Source organism: Myotis yumanensis, unplaced genomic scaffold, assembly GCF_028538775.1.
Source record: "Myotis yumanensis isolate MYYU_CA2020_CCGP unplaced genomic scaffold, mMyoYum1.0.hap1 SCAF_3, whole genome shotgun sequence".
NCBI lineage: Eukaryota > Metazoa > Chordata > Mammalia > Chiroptera > Vespertilionidae > Myotis > Myotis yumanensis.
This window is the reverse complement of record NW_027223754.1, coordinates 76,332,565-76,343,140: the sequence shown is the minus strand read 5'-3', so window position 1 is coordinate 76,343,140 and position 10,576 is coordinate 76,332,565.

Genomic DNA, 10,576 nt, shown 5'->3' with positions numbered 1-10,576 from the left:
AGGCAGGTGTTCGCCACTCCCCCTTCTTCGGCCTCCCCTCCACTGTCCTGCTCCCATTCCCTGCTCAGGACACCTGGCCCAGCGAGGGTGGATGAGGCCCACCCTGACCCAGGCACTGCTGCTGCTGCGAAGCAGGAGCACCTCCGCCCAGAAGGCCTTGGACTGTCCATCACTCCGTCCCGGACATGTGGGCACCTCCCCACCAACATCCTGCACCAGGGGCCACTGCCATCCTTCCATGTCTGGGCAGGGCTCCTGCCCTGACCCTCGTTGGGCCCACCTGCTCCCCCTGCCATGGTCGCCACCCCCTCCTGAATGCAGCTCCGCATTTCCTTCCCTTTTCCATTCATGCGTCTTTTTTTCTTGTTCCCTTTCTGTATTTCCGTTTCTCTTCTTGGCCTGTCTGCATGCAGGCCTGCCTTCCTCTCCCTCTCCTTTCTTATCCCCTCCTATCGTATCCTATCCTACCCCAGGCCTTGCAGCTGCCTGAGCAGAGGGCAGGGATGCAGCCAGCTGATCTGGTCATGACATTATGGTGTAACAGATAATTTGCATATTTCTCTATTATTAGTATAGATTATTTGTAACATTATGTTAGTTAAATGTGTACAAGAATAAATATAAAAACAATGCGAATTTCATAATTGGTGGTTGCTAAATGGAAACAAATATAGTTTGTATATAAACATGATGCAAATCCAATAAAACTCAAATTAACTTTAATTAAAGATGATGAATGATTGTGTTTTGTTGAAACTAAATTTCCACTTGAAATGTGAATATGAATAGGGAACATTGCACTGTTTAGTGACTGACCACAGGTGGTTTTAAGTTCAGCATTGCTAAGCTACTATGCATCTTACAATCTCATAAATCTCTTACCACTTATCTCTTTTTGACTTACTGTAAAACATTCATTAGTATACACACCCTGCTGCCATTGGAATGAAAGTTTTATTTACCTATCAATTCTGTCTCTATTTCTTCTTTAACCTACTGCAATAAATATAGTATGATTATAATATAATAACTAAATATAATATAACAAAAATAGAATAAATAAATAGAATATAATAACTAAATTTTCTACGATTTTAAAACTGAAATCCTACACTTTGAAAGTTCTGGTAGAAAATGTCCTGATACTCAAGGATAGCAGACTGTTCTTATTTGTGGGGAATATGTTTGAAGACCCCAGTGGATGCCTAAACCTGCAGATAGTGCTGAACCCTATATATAGTATGCTTTTTTCTCTAAACATACATATTGATAATAAAGTTTAATTTAAAAGTTATGAAGCTTATTATGAGAAAAACTATAATAACTAATGATAAAATAGAAAATTATAACAATTACTGGAGTAAAAATTATATGAATGTGCTTTAGTGCTCTCTCTCTCCCTCAAAGTATCATATTGTATGCATGCATATAAGCATAACCAATAGACACAGACACTAGGAGGGTGAGGGCATGTGCTGGGGGTGGAAATGGATAGGGGGAGGTCAATGGGGGGAAAAGGAGATTGTAATACTTTAAACAATAAAAAAAAATAATAAAAACATCAAAGTATCATATTGTATTGCACTCACCCTTCTTGTCATTATGTGAGATGACAAAATGCCTACATGATAAAAGGAAGTGAGATGAGTGAGACAATATTAAGTAAAATAAGGGTTAATTGAACACAAACACCAGATCTGAAAACCCAGAGGGCTACACTACTAACTGCCTAATGGGTAGGTAAAGTATACAGCATGGATATTCCAGACAAAGGAATTATTCAGATCCTTGGTGGAACTGAGAGGAGTTGGCATGAAGTTTACTCATGCTAGCTAGTCAGAATAGCTCAAATTGAAAACTTATGAATTGTTTATTTAATATTGTCAGACTGAAGTTTAACTGTGGTAACTTAAACCATAGTAAGTGAAACTGTGGATTCAGGTGTATCTGCATATCTCAGAGAATGTGAGTCCTAAATGAGAGAAACTGTTATAAAAGGATTTTTTGGTGGTCTTTTTATTATTCTAAGATTATTTTAGTTCAAATTATTTTTGTTCTTCTCATCCTGTTCCTCGTAATATTTTCCTCATAATACACAATGTAAACATCAAATTGTGAGATGCAATAGAATGTTCTATGTAAACATAATGAAGTACTGATTCACCATTAGCAATTGTATTTGATTTCATGAATGTAAGTAGAGCTGTTCCCATTATTCATAATTCAGTTGAAAAAAAGCAAACCGTTGTCATCCAGGGAATCTCTACAACATGAGAATGAGTTTAGGTGGAGCAAAAATCTTCCAAATGAAGAAAGGTCAATGAGATAAGGCACTGCTTAACAAATCTTTAAATTTCTCCATTTTGGCAAAGTTTCTAATAAGAAAGCAGTAAGTGTAGTGAAGTGTCTCATTCTCACTTTGATAAGCCATTAAAATGTAATTCTCTGTTACTCTTAATTACTGTATATTCCACAAGTGTTGACTATTTTGGGCTTACAGCCACCTCACAGTCAAATGATGAATGCATATAAATAATCTGTTCTGTTTTAACAGAAATCTAGTGTTAAAGCAAAATAAGATATTTAGACTAATCTGCATGACTCCCACTTAAAGTTTTAATAAACTGCCAAAACAATGTGCTAAAACTGGAGTGAAAGAGTTATTCCAAGAAGACAGACATTTTCCCAAGGAAATAAATGATTTCCTTCAAAAGGAAGTGATACTTTAGCATGTTTTCCAAGTGTGTTGTTTGAATTAATTATTTAGATTCTACATGGCCTTACTTCATCTTTCTAAGAAACTTGGTAACCAGCAACGAATTCAAATGTCCTGAATATGGAAAGAATTCTCCAATTACACTTTGATTGAAACTCCTTTTTCTGAAGTTATATCTTATATGCCATACATAACTTGTGATATCTGGGTGCATACACATTGGTTGTTTATGGTCGACATGATGACCAAAAACAAAGCAACAACACAAAGCAAAAAACGAAAAAAACATTGGCAGGGAAGACAATATGTTTGGATGTGGGTGGCAGTGTTTGAAAACAGATCTGGTTGCTCTTAAGAGAACATTTTAGGGGAAAAAATATTTATTTCAAACAAGTGCATTGTGTTGAGTTAGGGTTTCTATCAAATAATTGTGTGCTTTCAAAATTATAACCTTTGCTATCATTGCCTTGGTGCCATGGGATCTTGTTATGAGATATATTTTTACATATTGCCTTATTTTCTCTCTGCCCTATACATTTAATTTTTTGTTTTTATTGTATTAATTAGTTTCTACAAATATTGAATTTGCATATTTATGTATTTTGAGCTATAAGAATATCTACATATATTTATTTCACCAGGCCCATCACTTAGGCTAGAAGTAAACAAGCAGAATGAATATATTTGAGATTCATTATGTAATACTAGAGGCCTAGAGCATGAAATTCATGCACAGATAGGGTCCCTAGGCCTGGTCAGCATTCAGGGCCGATTGGAGCCTTCCTTCCCCCAGCTGCAGGCTGCTGGCCAGGGCCTTCCTTCATTCTGCATCACCCCCTGGTGGTCATCACATTTCATAGGAAGCAGTCGAACTTCTGGTCAGTCAAACTCCTGAGGGGACAATTTTCATATTAACCTTTTATTATATAGGATGTCCTAAAATGCTCATTTGTTTTCCTTTTTTTCTCATCCAAAAGTTTCTCTAATCTATATATATATATATATAAAAGCCTATGCAACCATTATGACCAGTAGTTATGATGCGCAGTGACCACCAGGGGGAAGATGCTCAACACTAGATCACCCTAGTGGTCAGTGCACTCCCACAGCCAACCTCCCACGTCCAGTCAACTTCTCGCAGTCCTGCCCCCTGGATGGGCAACCTCCTGTGGTCCCTCCCCCAAGCCGTCCAGCCCCGATTGGCCCTGATTGCAGGCCAGGCCTAGGGACCCCAACCATGCACAAATTCATGCACCAGGCTTCTGGTTCAAATATAAAATGTATAATGAGAGATCATCTACTAAGGTTTTGAAATTATATATATATATATATATATATATATATATATATATATACACACATATATATATATATATATATATATGCCAATCTATTTCAAGCTCTTGCAAACTGGGTGAATTTGGGAAATTTATTTAAATGATCTGATTTATATTTTTTTCATTTATATGATTATGCCTATTTCATTATGCTATTGTGAAGCTAAAAGTGATAATTTTAGGGATATAATGTACATATAATATAGTGCCTGGCTCATATTAATTTCTTTTTAAGTGGTAGTGCTGATTATTAGGTATTAGGACATCCTTTTTACTATTCAAGTTAGTACAAATGCAAAACATTTACTGAGTTTTAAGAAAATATGCTAGCTCCTGTGTAAAATAAAAAGATAACTAATATAAAAGGATCTTAGATATACAAAGATGAGGCAAAAATAGGTTATGGTTGTGAGTACATAAAACAGAATTTATTCTTATATTATTCTTATATTATTCTTATATTATTATTCTTATATTATTATTCTTATATTATTCTTATATTATTATTTATTAATTATTGTATAATTGTAATGGAGAATGAATTCAAATACTACTTATATTACCTCTTTTTTTCCTTTCTTGAAACCAGAACTAGAAGCAAAGCTAATGTCCAGAGTTTCCTTTCCAGGTTGGAGCTGGGTCCATTTCAGTATCAGCCTCGTTACCGTCCATGAGTCCATTATGAGTGAGGAACGAATGGCTGTGAAGCAGGTGGGTGAATGCAGGAGAGTGTTCCCCAAGCAACAAGATTCCCAATGTTCTGATAAAATTAACATCATTAAAATGTCCATACTACCCAAAGCAATCTATAAATTAAATGCAATCCCCATTAAAATACCAACCAAAGACCTAGAACAAACTCTCCAAAAATTCATATGGAATAAAAAATGACCCCAAATAGTCATTTACACAATTTACAATAGCAATCTTGAGAAAGAAGAACAAAGTAGAAGGGATTACAATACCACATAGCAAGCTATATCACAAAGCCTCTGTTGTCAAAACTGTCTGGTACTGGCACAAGAACAGACATATTGACCAATAGAACAGAATAGGGAACCCAGAAATTGACCCAAGACATTATACTCAATTAAAATTTGGCAAAGGAGGCAAGAGCATACAATGGAGTCAAGGCAGTCTCTTCAATAAATGATACTGGAAAAATTGGACAGATATTTGCAAAAAAAAAAAAAAAACCATGAAATTAGATCACCAACTTACACCATACATAAACATAAACTCAAAATGGATAAAGGACTTAAATGTAAGATGGGAAACCATAAAAATCTTAGAAGAAGCCATAGGCACCAAAATAGCAGACATATATCATAGCAATATTTTTACCTATACAGCTCCTAGGGCAATAGAAACTAAGGAGAAAATAAACAAATGGGACTACATAAAAATAAAAAGCTTCTATGCAGCAAATGAAACCATCAACAAAACAAGAAAGCCCATTGCACAGGAGAACATATTTGCCAATGTTATCTCTGATAAGGGTTTAATCTCAAAAATGTACAAGGAACTCATACAACTTAACAAAAGGAAGATAAACAACCCAATCAAAAATGGGCAAAGGACCTAAATAGACACTTTTCCAAAGAGGACATACAAAAGGCCAAGAGCATATGAAAACATGCTCAAAGTCACTAATCATCTGAGAGATGCAAAACAAAACAACAATGAGGTATCATCTCACACCTGTCAGACTGGCTATCATCAACAAATCAACAAACGACAAGTGCTGGAGAGGATGCAGAAAAAAAGAACCCTCATGCACTGCTGGTGGGAATACAGACTGGTGCAACCCCTATGGAAAACAGTATGGTGTTTCCTCAAAAAATTAAAAATGGAACTTTCATTTGACCCAGTAATACCACTTCTAGGAATATATCCCAAGAAAACAGAAACACCAATCAGAAAGAATATATGCACCCCTATGTTCATAGCAATACAATTTACAATAGCAAAGATTTGAAGACAGCCTAAGCCCCCATCAACAGATGAGTAGATTAGAAAACTGTGGTACATCTACACAATGGAATACTATGCTGCTGTAAAAAAGAAGGAGTTCTTACCATTTGCAACAGCATGGATGGAACTGGAGAGCATTATGCTAAGTGAAATAAGCCAGTCAGAGAAATATAAATATTACATGATCTCACTCATTTGTGGAATATAAACATCATAAACTGATGAACAAAAGTTGATACAGAGACAAAGAAGCATCAAACAGAGACTTCAGCAGGAAGGCAGGGGAGGGTTGGGGGCAATAGTAAGAGATCACCCAAAGAACTTGTATGCATGCATATTAGCATAACCAATGGACACAGACACTATGGGGTGAGGACAAGTGCTGGGGGGTGGGGCAGACTGGGAGGGAAGTCAATGGGGGAAAAAGGAGACATAAGTACTACTATTTGTAATACTTTAACAATAAAAGGAAGGAAGGAAGGAAGGGAGGAAGGGAGAGAGGGAGGGAGGGAGGGAGGGAGGGAGGGAGGGAGGGAGGGAAGGGAGGAAGGAGGGAAGGAAGGAAGGAAGGAAGGAAGGAAGGAAGGAAGAAAGAAAGAAAGAAAGAAAGAAAGAAAGAAAGAAAGAAAGAAAGAAAGAAAGAAAGAAAGAAAGAAAGAAAGAAAAGGAAAAAGGAAAAAGGAAAAAGGAAAAAAAAAGAAAAAGAAAAGAAAAGAAAAGAAAAAAAAAGATTCCCAATGTTCATGAAAGCACAAGAGCACGAGAGAGTAATCACCTTTGTTCAGAGGATTAAATATCCCAAATTTAGTGCCCTTGCAGTGGCCATGCCCTTTCTAGCCAATGACCTTTGTCTCTGGTGTGACTGACTGTAAGCATCCTCACTAGTCCCACCAACTTTACTGGGTATGTGTCTATCTACCCTTTGAAGGACTCCTGGGGAGAGTGAAGCTGTAGCTTCTGCATGAAGCTGCCTCAATGACATGCCTATAATATCTGGCTTCCCTCTTTGATCCTTTCCCGTATTAATAACTAGATTAATCACAATAGTATAAAAATAATATAAGCAATCCATGAGTTGAAGTTACTTAGTGCCTGAATTCCTATGCACTATGAAAGCTCCTCACATATTTATTTCATAAATAAGAAAATTGTCTCCTTTTTTATAGAAAGCAGTAACCTTGGGAACTTCCTTACAAAAACAAAAAGGGTTGTAATTTATGTTTCATAAATGGATTTTAGAGAAACAGTGAACTGAATGAAAAGAACATGGTTAATAAAAACAGTTTATTATTTAACAAAATACCTATATTATTCACTTTACCTAAAAATACATATTTTGATGGCATTTGGAAGAATATGAAAGAGGTATATTTATGTCAGTTAAGTGGTTGTTTAAAAAAATGGATGTTAGGTGTTAGCACTTTCTAGGGTATTGAAAATAATTGGTATTTTTGAATCAACTTTCATAGCTTTTAAAGTTTATAAAATGGTTGTACATATACAAATATGTTGAAATAGAAAGAAAAAGACAATAATGTATGGACTTGAAGCTTATAATGTGAAATATTTGTCCTCCCAGCTCTTCAGTTGTTTATATATCTCTGCCCTACAACTTCTATCTTTCTAATATTACTAGAGGCCCAATGCATGAAATCCATGCATGAGTAGGTCCCTAGGCCTGGCTGGCAATTAGGGCCAATCTGCGGGGTGATGGGGGAGGGGGGGAAGGGAGAGGTGATCAGGGGCCAGCGCCAGCTCTCTCTCCATCCGGCCTCACCCCTTGCTGCCATTGGTTGCCTCCCTCTGGAGGGTGACCGACAGGGCAATCAGGGGCCCCCCCGCTGGCACCTGCCTTGGCTGGCCTGGGGCCTGGAGGCTGGGGGAAGCTCCTGCATTGAGCGTCTGCCCCCTGGTGGTCAGTGTGTGTCATAGCGACCAGTAATCCCACCAGCCATTCTGCTGTTCAGTCAATTTGCATATTAGACTTTTATTATATAGGATAATACAATATAAAATATCAAATGCTCTAGAAAGGCTTTCTATATACTAGTCACTATTACAAGTGCTTTGTCGTTATTCAGATACTTATTATTCACAATATTTCTGTGTAGTTATGTATTATTAGTACTTTAATCATATCAATGAATAAAACTGAAGTTCAGAGCTTCCATAACTTGCTCAAAGATATACAAATAATGAGGATGAAGCCACCATTGGATCTACCCAGGGAAACTGAGAAGGTCATATTCTTAACCCTCTGTATGATTACCGCTATCGAAGGATGATAGAAGATTAGCAGCATGATAACCAGTTTAGACTCACAGGCAAATAATAGCAGAACGATAAATAAGGTGGCTATTTTGGAGTTTGGAACAAATGCTGATCCGATTCACTGCTTGAAGGGAAAAGCAGGAGAACGAAGGAAAGGACTCAAGGAGGGCATCACTGAGCCTTCTGAACTCAAGTTAGAGAGCTGCAATGCCCAGTACCATTTTGTTACTTTCCAATGTGAATGACTGTTGTGTCATTTACACAAAAAAGGTTATGTGGTCACTCTGCACCAAAAGACTAAATTTTCTGACCTTGAGGCCTGAGAATCTTGAAGACATTGTCTTCAAAGTAACTGAAGGAGTCAGCAGCCATCTTGCTCAATGCAGCTGCAGGAGTAAAACAGGGTTACACAGTTAAGGGAGACTTCTAAACACTTCTATTTCTTAAAACGTCTTTGTTTTGCATTTCAACAGGAGATTTAGAGTAGTTTTACTTGAACAATTGTTGTAAAGTAAGGTAGGAAATAATCTTTAATTTTATCTTCCTTTTGTTGTTGTTGTTGAAATAAATATAATACAAGTAAGGATCACCAAGAGTCAATTAACATATTTCTGTCTTTTAATATTATATCCTGAATGTGGAAAACCAATCTGAATAGTTCAGGGTTATCAGGCTACCTTTCTTCAATAACAGAATATGTTTTTGCTACTTATGATATTGCAGTAATCACTTCATCTCCACTTTACCTGTGTGGACACGGCCAGCATTAACTTTTATGGAGTGTGAAATCAAGCAAACTGGAACTAATTGAAGTGTTAGTCAACACTGTATTAAAATTTAATAAAGCAAGATTAATGTGGCTCAGGTAATAATTGAAATACACAACTCATTACAGATAAGCTCATCTATTTATCATCTATTTCTCTATAGATATGCATATATGTTTGTAAACATATTGACTATACCATAAGCTTATAGTACTACAGAGCAAGCATGTAGCCTGCTGTTAAATATGGCTTTTTAGTGAGACAGATTTGGGTGCAAATCTTAACTGTGTCACTTTGGCAATTCATTGTCTGAAAATAAAGATAGTCATGCCTATTTCAGAGATTAAATAATTAGTATAAGTCACTTAATAAAATGCCCTGACAGACTATGAATTCAATAAATGCTGCCACATTAAAGAAATAAAGCAGTGACCTTTAAATAAATAAAGGTCAAATAAAACATGCAAACCTGTAGCTACAAAAGTATATTCAGTTAATTTTGATTGAAATCATACTACATTTTCTCATTTCCTTTCCAGACTGTATTCAGGCCAATCTAGTAGTGCTCAATGGGGTGGCAATCTTGCCTTCCAAGGGACATTTGGCCATGGCATATTGTATTATCATGACTTCAGGGAGACATTTAGTTGTCACTTGCCTTTAGTGGGCAGAAGCAGAGATAATGCTAAATATGCTATAAGGCACAGGACAGCTGCATCCACAAATAATTATCTGGCCCAAAATGTTAGTGGTGAAGACATCGAGAAACCCTGTACTACTCCATTGTAGTTGGAATTGATAGTGATCATATTTTATCATCAACCAATAAATACATTTTATTGAGTGTTCACCTACCCACCTTTTGTTAGACTCAGACCGAGTATTGACACAGTGTCTAATAGAAGGCATGGTACTATTCCTCAAGGTGAATATAGTTTAGTCTCCCTGCGATCCTTTTTCTGTCCTTCTTCCATCATCAAAAATACTTAAAAAATCAAAATGTAGCCATTTTTTTCAGAACTTCCAAGAAGTCATTTGTGAACTCTCTAATCTTTGCTATTATCCCTTTTTCCAAATGCCCACAGTACTAGTGGTCTATACCACACACTGTAGTATAGTAAATAATATTACACTATCATTGTTTGTCATAAATTCAGTGGGATAAGAATTGCCCCAGTTGATTAAGGACACATTTCATCAATAGTTTTGGAGTATTTATGAGACCTGGGGACCAAGTGTCTGAATATCTCATAGTTTCCTTATCTTAGCTGAAAGGATATGAGAAAATAAGGCTACATCCAGGCATGAATACAAGAGGTTCTCTTCTTGTTCCTCATCAAGGAGCAGACAGATTCTGTGGGGCTGCGCTCTACTTGTCTTCCCTTATACTCTACTTTCCTGAGTCCTGGTTTCTCCTTCTCCATGGTGGTCGGGTGCATGATCTCTTCTCAGGGATACACGCCAGCAACTTTACTTTCTTCTTTAATGTTCTGTATTTGAAATGATTTTTA